We start from the raw sequence: 17,673 nt of genomic DNA on the forward strand, positions 1-17,673 counted from the left end.
GTAGGCTACCTGCATTGTATTTAATGCCTCTCACATATTTAGGTTACTTTTAAGCTACGGCAAATACTCAATCTTTTTTTAAAGTAAAGTACATCTTCGAAAACGGCAGCGCAAGAAAAGAAACTAACGTTAAAAGAAATAAAAAATAAAATAAAAGAGAGGAGAAAAAATATATCAAAAGAAAAAATAAAAATAAAAATGTTGAAGTGATTTTGTACGTAAGATTTTTAATTTAAGAAGTATATAGCAGACGTACGTAACAATAATTTTATTTGATGTCTAAAATTACCATGATAAAATAAATTAAAGCTCAAGAATGTGTTGACTATAAAGCTTCGCAGGGAACTGTCATCATTCGACAAAAAACTGCTTCTATGAAGGACGATAATACTTCGGAATACAAAAAGACGTAAAGTATCTTCCGTCCTTGACTATTTGCACAATGGTTAACGGTAATTTTCCCAGTGATTTTCTCAGATTTTTACCTGCCCTGGCCATTCTTTGAAGTTCCGGAAAACCGAAGTAGGAAATAATGACTTAAGCATTTTTCAGATATCTTTATAACCACCTTCCGAGCTCGAAACAAATTGGATATATGTTCCTCAACGAAAATCGCGTCGAAAAGACATCATTGTGCATTTGTTAGTAACTTTTATTGCGCTGTCATATTTCACGGACACTACACGACGTAATAAGTTTTAACGAATATTCGCTCGGTTGTAAGAAGAAAGGAAACGAGGAACATTTGTATCTTAAAATCGTACGGATTTACTTTTACGGACAGTTATTTATTTCACGGCTCGTCTCTCTCTCTCTCTCTTTTTTTTTCTCGCCGTAAAATTCACGCGAGCGTTTACAGGCGTCGGTCGAACGCTTACAATAATTAACAACGCCGAGAACCCGGCGAGATATATTTCTACACGCATCCCCCGCGGATTAAATACGAATTCGCTTTAGCGTTGCTATTATATTTGATTTGACGGCAGGATTAACGGCCGCGGGATGTCGAAACAGAAGTCAGCATCCGACGATACCAGGCGAGGAGTCATTTAGTACGAGACGAGCGATGATGGATAGTTAAAATCGACCGTGTCTGTCCGTGCACCGGAATCGTTGGCTGGCGGGGACCAGCGAGGAAAGGGGGAAGGCTTAGCCATGCCGTTACAGCCTCGATATAAACGAGAGGCTGATCGCGCAGGTGACGCCGCCGGCGCGGCGATCTCCTCCACTAATCACCATCGGTTTTAGATTATTCTAAAATAATGACGGCTTTCTAACGGCGGCGGATGGCCGGCGAGCGGATGAATCGAGCAGCTAACGTGGCGACGGTGATAAATCGTGTTCCACGTATCGTAGTCAGTGGCCGGTGACGTAACGCATCTCGCGGACAGCGTCCGCGCCGCCGGATGCAGCGACAGAGACTAAAGGAGGGTCCCCAGGTGTCGCGGCGACATCCTTGGAACGTCCTGCGGCCACCGCAACGCGTCCTCGAAATATTTCGGATGACTGCCGTCCGTTCTCTATCGTTCGTCCGGGACGGTATCTCGAGATTAATTTCATGGCTCTTTTAAAGAAGAAAGAAAAAGAAAAAAACATTTTCTCGGTCTCTAAGAATTATAAGATTTATCCCTTCTGATAAATAGAATTAAATTGTTAATTGTTAATTTTTATCAATGTTTAATTCGAACGATATTGTTTTACGCTTGCGAGTTTGCATTTAAACGAAAAGAAAAAAAAAGAGATTAGTTCTGTGCCGCTAGGTGTGACTGCGAAATCTTTGAAAATGTCATAGATGCTCGGCAGTCAATCTTGTTCTTTCTACCTACCAGTTTCACACACTCTAAAAGCGGTCCGTGCCGCTCCCGAGTTTTTAAGAACGTGCGGTCTCACGGGAGTTGCCGCAGAGAGGAGAGTATTTATGCGCGGTCCTCCCTCGTTACACTATCCAGATCGCATAGTTTCTTCTTTGGAAGAGCCGCGCTTCTTTGCTCGGATCCACCAGCATCAATGGAAAGGCGCGTGAATGAACGATGCTGGCAGCGTACGCCTAACCGAACCGGGAATACCACTCTCACGGTGCCGTCGAATCGTAAAGATTCGGGAGGGAATTAAATACGTGAGGGATACTCGTGAAAAAATTTCTATGATCTTATGTAAAAATAAAAGGCATCGGTTATAATCTCAGATCGAAAGAATAACGCATAGAAAAAGTTTCTTTAAATATGCAGTAAAGAGCATTTTCAATTATTTATAATGTCGATAGAAATTTTTCGTCGCTTCGGTTTTATTTTTTTTTTTTTTTTTTTAATATGTATTCTGATTGATCGCAAGCGATCGACTGTCTAGAACGGCGACGTAGGTCCGCGAATAGTATGCCTACCTTCTCACTTGGATCTCCGTGACTCCGTTAACTTTAAATCACTGTAGTTTCGTGAGGCGAGGCTCGAGAGGTGGAGAGCACGAAAGAGACAGCCTGAACGTGTCCCAGGGACCCACAAGGGTTGCTTTTCTGCTCGGCGAATGCGATAAGATAGGGTCCGCGGGAACAAGGAATATCCGGTGCCTACTTTGGGATCGCATCTGACAGTTTTGTACCTATTCGTACGGCGAGAGATACTCCACGAAGCAGAAACAAAGAAAAGAAGAAGAGGAAGAGTAAGGTCACATTCTTGGGGTCCAAGGTGGTCTCTTACTGGATGAAACTGATCGAAATCGGTTACAAATGGTCGTAATTCCGTCGTATCTCGTTGGCGGAAGCTCGGGCGATACTTGACGGTATTCGGATCTGCCGTCTGAGTCATGAAGCTACTGATAAAATAAAATACGCGATGAAATTTCGTGGCTGCTAATGAACTTACATTCTTCAACTCGCTTAATTAATGTGTTTACAGTGATATTAATCGTAAGCCCTTTTAATTAATTCCAATCCAAGTATTCGTTTATCGCAAATTAACAGTGCTCGAGCAATACGGTAAACCGAGCGTCGTTAAAGCCCGCGATTAATCGACAATGTTGGCATAGAATTTCAAGACACGGGAAAGTCGTGGTAGTCGAACATTTATAAGAGTGACGTTGATTGACTGCCGAAAGAAATAAATTCGTCAGGGCGGAGATTAAATAGCCGATATATCGGAGATGCATTTAGTTTGCGATAACAGAAAGAAATCTCGTTAACGTAATTGCCATTTCTATTTTCGAGATCGTAACTTCGTTACGCGCGTTACAATGATTTTTCCCAGCGGTCTTCTATCAATTTTTACCGCGTCATTTTACACGCTCCTCGCCTATTGCGTACACGAAATACACTTCCGCGTGATATCCTTAACGAGGCAGAAATGAAATGACACGTCGTCCGCCGGCGCTTATTTAAGCCTCGCCTTATCGTGATATACTGAAATCGTTTAGATATTGTTATCCTTGACATTGTCACCTCGTTGCCACGACCGCCTCCGCGTTCGTCGAATAAATTTTATACGGCGTCCAGAGTTGCCCTTCGGCACCAAATCATTTTTATCTTCGGACGTATTTCGATACATCCTGTAGTTCTCTTCGCGAGAATCGCGAGAACGGTCTGAAGTCGCGACTTGAAACGCTGCCGTTTTTGCGCCCTCGGTAGCTAGATGATGTACGGAATATCCGAATATTCGAGACGGTGGGAATATTGTCCCCGGTAAAAGTAATCACCGTCGCTGAAGGCGAAATGGCTCCGAAGAGGGCAAGCGCCCGGAGTCGCGTCAGGTCTCGGGCATAACTTTTCGACGAGTCGCTCGGCGATTGCTCGTGTAATTTAATTTAAGTTACGAGCGCCGATAGCGCCGGAGCCACAAATCAATTAGAGCGCCCCGTTCTTTCGGGGTGATAGTGATAGCGGCGGTGCAGAGCGGTTGCTGTAAACATCTTTAGTGCTAGATAAGTTGCGCGAGCGCGTTCCGAGGCATTGGCGGCTTGGCTGCGCAGCCGTTCGCGGCCTCTCTCTTTTTCTCTCCTCTCTTATCGGTCCACTATTTTGTACTCCCGATTATTTCGCTCATTGGTTTATTACTTTTGCCGGACGAGGGGCGATTTGATTACGGCCCGGCCGTCGTGACGACACGAGCCGGCTGCTATGTAACGCCGAATACGAACATCGGGTTCTGCACGTGTATAATTCAGTCAATTGCCGTGTGATTAGTCACAATAATAATGAGCATATCGATACAAAACGACGTCCACCGTCATGCATACATCGCCGCGTTCAATCTTGTCGATTTTTGCGCCGCGGTTTTCAGTGAATTCCGATATCGGGGAAACTTTTTCACGTCCCGATTATTTCAATAATTACTTTGGGGAGAGAAGGGTAAGGAGAGAGAAAGAGACGAGGTATCGAATGTCGAATTAATTGAGTTATTAATAACGTTTGAATCGATGCATCTCCGCCGGAGGAACCGCGGCGACAAATAGATTCGTTTTCCCACTCGCTTAAGACGCGTCGGGAGACTCGCGTTGTAATTAAGTCGGCAAAAGAAACGCCCGTGCCGTCTTTGAGACATTAAGAGCTACACGATCGCTGCTTCCCGTTGAGCGAGCATCGGGCGACAGTGCCGCAGCGGAGGGACGGCACCTAAAGGGAATTCGACATTCCAGCGCAGCTGGAAGCTTACGCTCATCTCGTACTTGCCCGCGTATCCGCAGGTAGCTTCATCGCTCTTCTTCTCCCCGTGAGAGCAAAGAAACTCCTAGACAATGGCGCGGCGGTCACGTCGATTCTCGTTTTCCTCAACCGATCCCATCCGGCTACACCCCGTCGGACATTTTCGCCGGGAGTCCGTCCAACCGGTTTCAGCGCGCGGGCAGTTTGTCATTAACTCCGCGCTCTCCGTTCGGCCGCAGACTTCTTCGTGGTTTGCGGCGAGCCGGCGGCAGCAGCCGGAAGCTATCATAATTACGCTAATGCAGCAAGTTAAGGTTACACGGACGCAGCCCGTGTGTTTGTACTTAATTCGTCGATACTATCTTTTGCAGGAGCTCGATGTTCATGATCTACACGCGGCTATTAAAATGGAGTAGGATTCTCGTGTCAAAGATCGCGCGCGAAGATAGAAAACTGATATACATACGAATACAATATATTAGGCGTAATTACGTTGAAATGAGAATTTCGAGACGGCAGGCTTGGATATTTGCTATTGATTAATTAAAAAGCACAGAGAGGAAAAAAAAAAGAGACAAATTTGCCTCACGTTATTTTCCTTCGAAATTTTTTTTTATTCGGTGTCGCGTGACTTATTTACCCGGAGCGAAGCAATTTATAATATCGATCCCCGGTATACATGTGAATAAATTTTACCGATAAACTGCTGTTTTCACGTCTCGTTGTATATCATAGGAAGCGATGTGGTTTTGAATATGGTATCGGGTCGGTGCTCGAGGAAGGTGAGGTCGTATTGTGCCCCGGCTTCGCCGAGACGTCCCCGCGGCCTGATGAAATAGTGTCCGTAATCCGGCGTAAGTTAGCGCGGCCCGGTGCCCCATGGCGAGAAAGACGGTGCCCAACGTGGTGCCCGTGAATGCCCCTACGAACGCGTGTATCCGTTCGTAAGTTCGTAAGTGCGCCTCGCGAAGTTACTCCCCGAGCATTCCGCGATACGAGAAAAAGAAAAGAAAGACGACATTACGATTAAAATGTAGAAAGTGATAAAATAACGCGAACACAGCAAACGCCTTTTATCGTTGAGAAACTAATCATTTAAAAAAAAAATTAGCTAATTATTTATCTTTATAAAATTATTTAATCTGCAAGATATATATATATTTTCTTTTTACGTTTCCTTTTAACCTGAGGCTGCAGGAAATAACGATGATATTCTACCTAGTGTTAAAGCGGGCGCGCTCCGCGTTCTCGGGGCCGTCATGGGAATCGGAGATATTAAACGATCTTGCGGAGCAACGTTGAGAGAGGGACGAGATCCGCTTGTAAGGAGCCATTCGTAAAAACGCGTACGCGCGCGCTGGAAACGGAGGTGTCCCGTAGAGGCCCCTATCTTCCCTCCTTTCCCCTCCCCCCTTGGAGAGAAGGGGGCATACGTGGGGCAACGCGGACGATGCATCACCGCTGCACCCCACGCGGCGCATCCCGGTATATTAGTCACCGGAGAACGCGCACCAACCGCCGCGGCCAAATTGAGTCTTTGCCATAAAGTAAGCCGTAAAAAGGGTGGCGGTCATGGGGAAATGCTCGCTCGTGCGCGGGAGGCCACGGGGGGAACACGAGAGGAATCGCGAGGGGGACCGCGAAGGGAAAAGAGGGCGGGCAGAAAGCGCGAGGACATTTAAATTTATGGTAATGCTCGGCCTGCTCGACGGCGGGGTTATCGATCTCATCTCTCCCGCTTGTTGTTACCGCCGTTATTAATATCACTTCTGTTATTGTTATTCTCGTAGGAGAGGCGAATTGCGATCGGGCGAGATTTCGCGAGCTGAGAATTTGCGGAGGAGAACCGACCGGGGCTCGAGGGAAAGGGGGAGGAAAAAGGGTTTCATGAATATTAATTCGCGAGAGCATTCGTAGCGCCGCGATCATTAATCTATCAGCGAAATATTCTCGGCGGGTGATTATACAAATTATATGTGTCGCGATCCGTACTTATGGGTGGCATTTATTTGAGACACGTGTACCGCGACGACGAAAACAAGCGCGGTACAATTGCACGTGTGTGCGCCGGGAAGATTTACGGCGTCCCGGCAGGGCGACGTCCGAATTATCGTTGAATGATGCATCCTTTCGAAATATTTGTATCGATATGCGTGTTCGTCGTGTCGCGCGGTAACGCGCCGAATCGCTCGCGATTCGGCAAACGTTAACACGGAAGATTTGCTCGCTGCGTTAAATGGAGGTACCGTGCGCGCACCAGCCGGCCGCGAGATCTCATATTTCTTGTCAAATGATATAGGACCGTTGTTATATGGCCGATTCATGTAAACCTCACTCGCCTGCATCTGCCCGGCCGCGGTGCGGCAATACGACTCAAGTGGAATACCCAGCTGGTACGAGAAAAAGAGAGAGAGACAGAGAGAGAGAGAGAGAGAGAGAAAGAGAGAAACACGGGGAAGGTGAAGTGATGGAGAAGCAGGAAGAGAGAAAAAAGACCGAAGGCGAATAAAAAAGTCACGACGTGTTATGACTTTATAGCGTTATATCCTGCTGCGGAATTGCTGGTCCTAATCCTTTGTCTTAGCTGAGCTGCCGTGGGCCGTCCGCAAGGTTTTGTTGCCCAATTTATGGTTGTTAGGATTTTAACATACGGCAATATAGTCACGGATGTCTTGGCGCCGAGGCACGATGCGAGCGTTGCACCGTGTGATGTACGAAAAAATGGCACGCAACGTAATGAATAATAGTCCGGCGCGATTACCTATGCGAGGAAATTAACTCGCCGCAATATCTTCGCTCCGGCGACGTAATTGCGCGCTGTTTCGCTTGCTGAAATACCTTTGAAATTACAAAACTCGAAAGCTGCGAGATTTTTTTTTTTTTTTTTTTTTTTATTAATCTAAACATATTTAGACTAAATATAAACATAGACTAGATATATATTTAGATCTACGAAGGAAAGCAGACCGGTCTCACGCTGCTGGAAATTTACTTCGCTCTCGTTGCTCGAGTTTTAATCTTCGACGGCGTGCGTGCCACGAGTGCGTGTTTGCTGCCAACAGACCGGAAGGACGCGGGTCAGGTGAGCGTCCGCCCCCCTGAGCGAGAACCGTCAGGGTGGTCTCCCGTTGAAAAGTTTACAGATTTCTTATTACTAACAGGAAATTCCGTTCGTTTGATTTTTCTTTTTTTTTTTTTCTTTCGTTAATTCCACGCTGAAAATTCTAAGTTTAATGTAACTGATAATCGGAACCACACACCTCTCCGCGATACAGCGTCGTAAATTTATTGAGCGACAAAGAATAGACATTTCGTAGTAGGACGCGTCTCTATCGCGGCTTATTCCAATATTTATCATCCGCCGTATCTCCGAAAACTTCAACCGGCTTGCGAGCTCGTGTTCGCAAACTACTGAGTGGAGTTTATTTTCTCCGATCCTCGAAGGAGAAGGATGGTGCGCCTATCCATTGTCCTTCTCCCGTGCCTTCTTTCTCTCCCTTCCCTCCGCACTTTCATTAAAACTCCACCCACCGCGAAAGTACCATTGTTCGAATATTCAAAACGGAGACGTTCATTGTGGTACGTTAGAATGGGCACAATGTGGTTCCTGTGTTGCGGCGCGCGCGTGCTGCGACTTACAACTCATCCGTAACTTTTTTTTCTTTTTTTTTTTAATCCGCCGAACGCCGAAAATGAAGTCGGGAAGGGATTTCGGCAAAACAGGTGTATGCCGCGCGCGGCCCTCAACGCGGACGGCCGAAGTATCGATCGCGGGATATCCGAGGATCTGCGGGACCTTGAGTAAGGACGACTATCGGAGTCGGGAATGGTGAAACTTGGGTCTCTTTGAACGACAATGAACGTGCTACGACGTTAAAGTGGTCTTTTATTCATAAATCTTCGTCGCCGTTGCAAATAACGCCGATACCGGAGGAAAAGTAACGCTGAATAACGTTTCGTAATGCGGTATTGAGGTAGACGGAGAAAGAAAAATGTGAAGCGTGCGTGTTACAACGTAATATAGTCTTCCTTTTAATATAATATGAATTTATAATGATAGAGTAGACAATAATATTAATAATAAAATAATAATAGTAATAATATACTGATGTTAATAATAATGATAATAGCAATGATACATACATATATATATGTATATATGCATATGTATATATACATATATGTATTGCTATTATTATTCTTAAAAACATCGACATATTATCAATACTTTCATTATTTTATAATATAATATCAATTCATAATGATTAAGCAGACAATAATGATGAAATAATAGAAATAATATGTCGATGTTAAAATAATGGTGGTAATAGCAATAATATATATGTACATGCATATATACATACATATGTGTATATATATACTTTTTTTTTCTGTTTATATTCACATTCAGAACTATGTACAGTTTTAATTATTTTACAATCGAATCCGTACGAACAAGCGAATAAAATCTAAGTCGTAGCATATGTATATCTGCATCATTACGTGTACTATTCACAACAAATAGATTCTCTCACGAAGGTGCGACAATGTACACAAAACGTGCATTATATTTATATATTTATATAATTTTTTTTTTTCTTATTCACTCTTCCGTTTTAGCCTTCGTTAGTCGAAACCGTCCGCAAGGCGGTACCATTCCACACTTGCTCTTTACTTTCCCAGCACATTCTTTTTTTTCTGTCTATCTCCCTATACTTCTCTGATTATTTACAAAAAAACGTTATCATATCTATATAATTATACTATGATATACGTGTCAACGAATGCACGAGCACCGACCGTCTTCGTCAGAGTATACCGATACCGCGAACGCCTTACGTTATCGTTTCCTCCCCTTTTTTTTTTTCTTTCTTCCCTGCTACCCTCCCCCGTTGAACTCTTCCGTTATCACAGATATAAATAAATGTATTCTTTACAAAACAATGTACAAGTTCGACACGCTTCTCCCCAACCGTCAACGATGACTCGCGCGCGCTCCTGTTTGCATTTACGCCGAAGTACAAAATAATAGTCGACCTCCCATCTTATTAATTTTTTTTTTCCTTTCCTTTTTCTTTTTTTTTCTTCGAAATTTTGACCCGAAAACCGTTCGCGATTCGCGCGAGATACCACGCATCCCTCGGCTCTTATCACCACGCGATCAGTTTCGCGAAAAGAGGGACAATCCGCGCGATATACATATAATATAAAAAAATATCAACAACTTCTTCTTTTTTTTTTTTTTTGTCTCGAGCACCGTGCACGCCGCATTTCCACTTTTCACGCCCCGTGCTCGCGACGTTCTCGCGCATCTCGCGTGAAAAAAAGCAGTGAGTGAAACCATAAATCATCTTATCCCTCTTAATAAAGCGCAACGCCGATCAACACAATCATCTGTTAACAAAACTTAAAATTGTTCATAAAGGAAATCGATAATCGCAAGAAATACAACAAAATACAGGCATTTAGCCAACAATCAAATGTAACACGCTAGGGAGAATAATACTACGCGTACGAATTGGTGTCCCCGATGTCGCGGCTCGACCTGAGATGCGCGGAGTGCACGGATGTCGCGCGAAAAGGGACGAATTTGCTCCTTAACGATTATTATTCAATTTCTCACTGCGTCCCTTCCGTCGCGGTGAATGCCATTGTTAGGCGCTTAAGCATACCGCCCCGAATCCGCTCATATATATTTATTTATACTTATAATACAGCGATGTATACTCTGCAGCGAGGATCTTTCTCCCTTTTTTTTTCTCTCTCTCTTTCTCTCTCTGCGAAATCCTTAAGACGCGTCATCCCGATAAAATTTCGTGATGTAGTAGGTACAGCCTTAAGATCTACGGCTTAGAGTTACTTGCGTGTCACCGTGTGTGTATGTGTATTGCGTAGGTGTACTATTTATCATTCCATCTCTATATGCGGGTATTCGGGTATACGTTAATATTTCATTCGGATAATTAAAGGAGTTAGTGGTAAGTTTAACCATAGTAGCTTTGTAATGCGCTACGCAATCTGTCCTTCCCTTATTTTCACCTTAAACCTATAACAGGTAGATCGAGTGCTTTTCTCTTCACGCTCTTTCTCTTACGTCTCAGTTTCTTTTTTTTTTTCTGCCGCTCTTTCTTTTTTTTTTCCCTTCTTTCTTTCTCGATATTCGTGCCGCGCGCAACTTAGTCGAAGTATTATACTCGCTCGAACGCACCGTCGAAACTCTTTCTCTTTCTGCCGAGTTAAATGACCGATCTCGAGCGACAACCGTTAAGAAAGACCCCGTTATATCGTAACGAAGAAGTAGTGCTACCTTGCACGTTGCCCATGTGTAATTCGCGACTGGGTACCCTCGCTATCTCGGAAGAGGCGCATCGTTCGTCCGACAATTCCGGTGCATTTAGAATCGCAAACGATTCGCCCTTCCACATTGTACATGCACGCGATCGTCAGCACGGAGCCGTCACCGCTAAATTCCCGAAATAATCGGCATTCTGCTTAATTTTTTTTATTTTATTCTTTTTATTTACAAAATCGATGACTCTACGCACGCGGTGCCGTTCCGGAAATCCCGAGACGTCGCTGGACGATCAGCGGACGAGACATTGACTAAATAAAAGACTCGTTATTACGTGTACGTGTACGTGTGTACGCGCGTGGGGACGCGTGTGTAAGTGTAAATGTAAAAACGATATACACCGGCGGTATCATCCGAACGTTAATCCGAAGACGATCGCGGAAAGTTCGGCCACTCGATCTGGGTAACTTGAAAAAAAAAAAAAAAAATCTCCTCTTATCGTACAAGCCCGGTTTAACGGCGGGGGCGACGCGCAGCGCGTGTTTTTTTTCCCGTGCCCCGTGAACCCGTCTCTTCCGACCGTCAAGCGAAACGATCGATGGTGCCGATCGAAAATATGGCGGCTCGCAGCTCTCTCGCTCGCAGCACGCCGGAGGAGGTGAGCGCGTCCGGACATAAATCCCGCAGCGCGCTCGGCCCCCATTACTTTCTTCTTACCCGGCCCCCGGTGTCGCTTCGCCGTACGTAGCCGTGCGTAAGCAGGCACTTTGACGTAATTCTCCTAATTCCTAAATCTCCTCTAAGCCGCCTTCCAACTCCCTCCTCCCTCCTCCCTCCCCCTCCCCGGCCCCCGCTCCCGCTTCGCGTAGTCACTTTTCTACCCCCTCATACGTCTTCTCCGAGTCGCGCCTTCCAGAGGTCGGGGAACGATTTATGTATCTCGAAGAGTCGACCACCTTTCCTCCCTTTCCTTCTTCCTTCCTGCTCGCCCCCGAACCGCCTCTGCCCGCTTCTTATATGCCTCGCACTTCTTTCTCACTCCACCCCTGACGCGAAGTCGAGATAACGCTAATAAATCCCGGGACCACTCAGGAGCGCGTATTTACAGTCCGGCCACAGGACTTCCTCGCAAGACCTTTCCCTCACCGACGCCGCTTTATTCTGCAACAGAAAAATAGGAATGGGTCTTAGATCGACGCTGCGGTGTTCCTCCTCCACTCCCGGGATAATAGGACGAGCGATTACTTATATTTATATTTTATATGCATTTCACGTATTCAGAACACGTGTTAACTTATCATTTTTAAAACATATAATAATATTCAGTAGGAATAATGTTCCAGTAGTTTAAACGTTTAATCGATATCTTGACGCGTACTTTTTATTTCTTTTTTTATAATTATTTTTCTTTTTAAACTTTGTATTTTCTCGTGTAAATTGCACCACTTTACCGGGACTCGAATAACGAATTGTTAAACACGCGCGACTGCGGTCTGTGTGAAAAATTCTATTGAGACCCGGCGTATGAACGTTGATAAGCCGCGCGACAATAGTTACGAACCGTTTGACGAGCGGGCAATCGGTTTTAAATAGCCGCGATGCCCATGAAATTGCCGATGCCTTTGTAAACTCGTAAACCAACTATTACTAGAGCGCTTACCTTCGTGGAACCGTTCGCACACACGCGCCTCGTTCGCGACTATCGATACCCGATTGCCGTATCTCACGCCGGTGCCCATTCCGATCGGCACTTTCGGAGATATAGATCCCGCGTTACAGACGCGGTAAGGAGAAGCGCGGTCGTTTTCTTCGGCGAAACCCGCTCATTACGTATCGCCAAGACTATTTTTCCCAGTTCCGCGGGTAATCGTTCGCGCCGCGATACCGGCGTGACAGCGATTGTCAGTGTTAATAAACGACAAACCACACGTGCCGCGAGATAAAACGCGATCGTTATGCAAAACACGTTGCTCACCCGACCATTACTGCCGATATCGTTCGGCACTAAACGAACGTTTATACGCCCGTAACTGTTCCGCCGCAATTGTTGACTATTTTCGCGTGGGGTATTCGGGACGACACGCGAGTTACGTAACGAGGGCCTCGATAACAACAATGCTACGTAAAACACCGCGGAACTCTCGGGGGAGATTAAAACGTATAATTTCTCGGCACATGAAACTTTTACTTAATCGCGACGATTTATGTAGAATTATGCTAACGATTGCGGGCCGGCGCGGCTTTTTACTTTCCAAACTGATAAAATTGGCGTGATCAGAAATTGCCTGTAGAGATTGTAATCGGGCATTAACGGAAGTTTATATATAGGCGCTTGATGGACCAATGTACGAGCGAATCAATACTCCTTCTCGGTGAACAACCCGATACGTATTACTGGCGCAATTGGCACGACCGACGCGGCTTTAATCGCACATTGCACGGCTACGCAAAAATTAACGTAACGCTACTCACGTTTTTTAACTATTAAATCGATATTTCATTAAGTAATTATTATGATTAATTAATTAATTAATTTTTTAAGTACGTGAATATACTATATTGCCCTTGAAAGTCTTCTCGAAAAAGTCTTTTCACTCTCGCTTACCTTGAACGTGTTAATATATGTTTTTCAAAAGTTTTTTTTTTTTTTTTTACCGCGCCGGGAAGAGAATAAAGAAAGTTTCTCGAGTTTCCGAAACTCCACGGAATTACGAGCCATCGGTGTGAAATTTCCGAGATAAAAGTCGCGCGTCTCGAATCGCAATTTTAAAGTAAAGCCGAGACAAAGGTAGAAACGTCGGGGAACAATATTCTTGCAATCGATTCGCCTCGTAAGAGGGTCACCGTTTCCTCGAGCGACGTTGATCGGTGCTCGCGGCGATACGGCGACACGTGCGAATTAATCGTGTTTCGCCGAACAATTATGCGGGGAGACGGCGACACGCGATGATACGCGGCGGAGCGCCGCCGGGGAAATTTCCGTGGCGCGCGATTATAAACGGGACGCCAATATCCATTTTGGCCGACGTTTCGGGAACTGACGCCCGCGGCACCGCCGCGGCGAATATTTCAAAACGGGCTATACGGGGCCGTCTATCCTGTCTGCCGGTTCTGCCATTTCCCCATCTCCCATATCGCGGCGGCCGTTCCTGCCGGGCCGCGAGCAAAGTGACGGCGGCGCGTCGGCCCGGATGACAAATGTCGCGCGATTATGCGGCAAGTCGTTTCGAAAGTTTCCGCAATGACATCTGGATGTTACATGCACGCCGGTTACCACCAACGTGGCGCACCGACGCCCGCCTCTTCCTCCGCGCAATAAACATTTGTGATTATCATTTATGCGCCGAGAACCCCCGCACCCCATCCCGCCACCGTTTCCATTATGTTACGAAACCGCGAGCGATCTACGCGGACGATAAAAGCGTCTCTCGACGTTTATCGCTATCAACGTCGAAGCGACCTCGTCGGCTTTAATTTGATAAAACGGAAAGGGGAGAGAAAAACCCGCGCGATTGCGCAACGTCTCCTTTACGATCTCCGCGATCGCATCGAAGAGATAATTTTTCCCCGCTAATTTCATTACTCGAATTCTCGAATGGCGAATGTCGCGCGCGACGGCGAACAATTTCGCTAGCAGCAACGCGCGCCGTCGTGTAATTATTACGCGCCGGTCTCGTGTGGCCGGACGCGGTAGCTTGCATAATGTGGAAGACAGACCCCGGCGCATAAAATTATAAACATTAAACAATCATTAATTTGATGAAAGCCCTGGTCGCCGGGGAACTTTAATAATAACTCACGCTGATAGCTCGCCTTAAGTTACGCATTTTTACAGAAGACGTTAACATTCCGCTCGCGTATCGACGCGGAGTATTTTTCCCCCTTGGAATTTCACCGGCGTGTATGCGCCTCTATAATGATTTAATTATAACGTGCCCGAGATAAGCGGGAGTCTGTTTATTTTATAACTTTATTAATATCTCGCTGGAGTTCCTACGCGAACGCGGGGTGCTCGGTAATGCGTAAGGGCGTAGGGATAACGAGCCGTCTCGTTCGCGGATCTTTTACGAGTACGATCATCGTACCGAAGCGAGCCGGCGATGTTGAGCGTATTTCTTTCTTTTCCTTTTTCTTTTTTTTTTTTTTTAATAAGCCGAGATAAGATCTCTTTCTCGCTGTATCTGTCCGGTTTTAGAATTAACGTGTCGATTTATATTCAGAAAAGCAAGGGGAGGCACGTAGGAGCGCGCAATGCGATCACGCTCTGCGTTTTTATTCCCAATCAATATCATTTGCATCCCGCGTCGGCCGGCCGAGTCACGAAATCACGTGAATGATAGCGACGCCTCGCCGAGGGTCGAAAAGGCGAAGGTGCGTGCTCCCTCCGCGATCTCTCGCTGATTAGCCCAGGTAGCAACCGAGCCTCATCTAGCGCGCGCGTCTGGAAGCGTAAATCTGCTCCCGCTACCGTCTTCGCCCGCGCGTGAGAGGATCTCACGGTGCACGGCGATAAACGCTTGAAAACGAGCGCGTCGCGTCCCCGCAAAATGGAGGTCGAGGACAAAGAAGGACGTGGTATACTACGAAGAGCGTGCTGCTTCCGATGAAACTACCAAAGGTCGTACGGGAATTCCAGAAACGCGCGTGTTTTTTCAAAGAGGCACCGGCGACGCCGGGGCTCATCTATCGAGAGAACGAGAGAAACAGAGACGAACGGAGCTCTCGGGAAACCGCGACGACGTGTTCGAGGATTTATTAAGGAGACACCTGAATTCCCTCCCTCTCTCCTCCCCCCCCCCTCCCTCCGCTCGGAATCTCGAAGCCGTTAAAAAGATCGCCCATCCTCTCGCACCTCCGAGGCGGATCACGGGTGCACGGTGGTCGCGAATTTTATGCAGATGCCGTGAGATCGTGTAAATATCGCTAGTCAAAAGGCAACGATAGTTAGAAGTGGGTCCACCCAAGGAGGAAGGGCTCGGTCGATCCTTGATCGGCCGGTTACCATCGTCCTAATGACGATTAAACATCCCCGCGCTAATTGGCAATTATAGGGCACAGACATCACGAGAGGACTTTACTTTTGCACGGAGGCTGTTTCTTCGTGGTCCCCGGTCTCTCTCTTTCTTTCTCTCTCTTTTTCTTTCTCTGATCGACTCTAAATTGAGAACAAGAACGAGAGAGAATATCAAACTGGTGGTAGGTGCTACAAAAGGCGCTGCCTCGCGCGACCTGAGCGACACACACATTTTCTTTCTCCTCCTCTTTCTCTTTCTCTCCTCCGTATACCTGTCTGTTTGTACGCAACAGGAAAGGCGAAGTAGGGGCAGGCAAAGATCGAGGATGATCCGGACCGGAGCGGGTGTTGGTTCGAGAGGTCCGAAAGAGGAGAGGGTAGCATTATAAGCGCATCTGACCTGTGCGAACGCACCAGCGCGTCCGATATATACACACACGCGGTGAAACGACGGGGGGAGGGGCCGGGCGGAAAGGGGGAAAAGGGAGGAAGCGAGGTGACGACAGCGAAAACTAGTTTATTTGGAACGCGGCTATAAATTAGGATCAGATCGCCGCGAGATAAGAGAGCACCGGCTAACACCCGGTTCCATCCGAAAAGACCACTTCCCCCTGGCCCCTTTATCCGCCACCCCCGTTCCCCATTCGCCGTCCGCCTTTCTACTCGCGTTCACATCGTGGCATCCTACAAAGACAACGACGACAGACGTTCTCCCGCAGCCGATACGTGGCAGCGTCGCCCTGGCTGGCGATTCTCTCGGGTCCTCATCGTCTTGTTGCGAAACGAGGCGACGAATGATATGCCAGGATAATTTTTTTGCAGCTCATCTCGTCTTACCCGCCGTTCAAAAAAAAAAAAAAAAAAGAAACCGCGCTTCGTTTTATCTTCATTTTATTTTGTTACGGAAATAATTAATAATCTTACGTAAAAGTGTCAATAATATTATTACGTTTGGTATCTTTTTCTTTTTTTTTTTAATTAAGATTTTTCTATATCTCTCGATTATATCTTATCGGCGTATCCAGCTGGAGACCGGCGCGCATTTTCCACGCAATAATATCGATCCAGCCGAGCAGATTCCCGCTGCCATCGAAACGCAGATGGCGAGGACTCGAGAGACAACCGCTTTGCTGAAACTATTCTCGAATCGGCGCAGGGAGAGAAACCGGGAAATGTATTTTCGCGAGGAGAGCGATTTGGTTCTTTTACGATTCCATCGAATCAGATAATGTTCAAAGACTCGTGCTCGCGCCGCGACGTTACGAATACCACGGGAGTATCCGCGGAGAAGAATAGAGGGAGGACGGGGAGGACGGTAAGCCCTGGAGATGAATCCCGCGTATCGTTTGTAAGGAAACGGGAGAACAGCCGTTTCGGCTCCCTCACTCCCGCGCGTTTTATCTGCGAATGCCGCGAATGAGAAAAGACGGAGGCCTCGGTTTTCCTCAGGACGCTTTAACGATCGCTTGACGGCAATCGCTTTTCCATCTTCCTCCCGACTTTATCCCTCTCGCGCGCGCAGCTCGCACGCTTTAACGCGTTTGTCCTACGACCCTCTGCACGGCGGACGATTCGAATTGAAATTTGATAGAGTGTCCCGAGGTAAACGACGGTAAATTTTTTCTTTTTTTTTATCCACAAACTTTCGAAAGACGCAGCGGATTCGTGTTATACAATTTATACGCGCGATAAATTTATTGTGAATTATTTATTCGAGACGCGACACGCGTAATTTAC

At 46.4% G+C, this 17,673-nt stretch overlaps 2 protein-coding genes across 6 annotated transcripts in view; one reads left to right on the forward strand and one right to left on the reverse strand.

Annotated features, from left to right (window-relative positions):
- The window catches only part of LOC139110075 (ankyrin repeat domain-containing protein SOWAHA-like), a 375,001-nt gene that overhangs the window by 234,011 nt on the left and 123,317 nt on the right, over positions 1-17,673 (forward strand). The gene's annotated exons all lie outside the window — the stretch shown is intronic.
- LOC139110057 (homeobox protein araucan) overlaps positions 9,000-17,673 on the reverse strand; it is a 38,670-nt gene continuing 29,996 nt past the window's right edge. The window contains exon 7 of the mRNA XM_070669590.1: positions 9,000-12,083. The gene's annotated coding sequence lies outside the window, so the exon portion shown is untranslated. The remainder of the gene's footprint in view (positions 12,084-17,673) is intronic.

The sequence above is a fragment of the Cardiocondyla obscurior genome, linkage group LG19, assembly GCF_019399895.1.
Source record: "Cardiocondyla obscurior isolate alpha-2009 linkage group LG19, Cobs3.1, whole genome shotgun sequence".
Taxonomy (NCBI): domain Eukaryota; kingdom Metazoa; phylum Arthropoda; class Insecta; order Hymenoptera; family Formicidae; genus Cardiocondyla; species Cardiocondyla obscurior.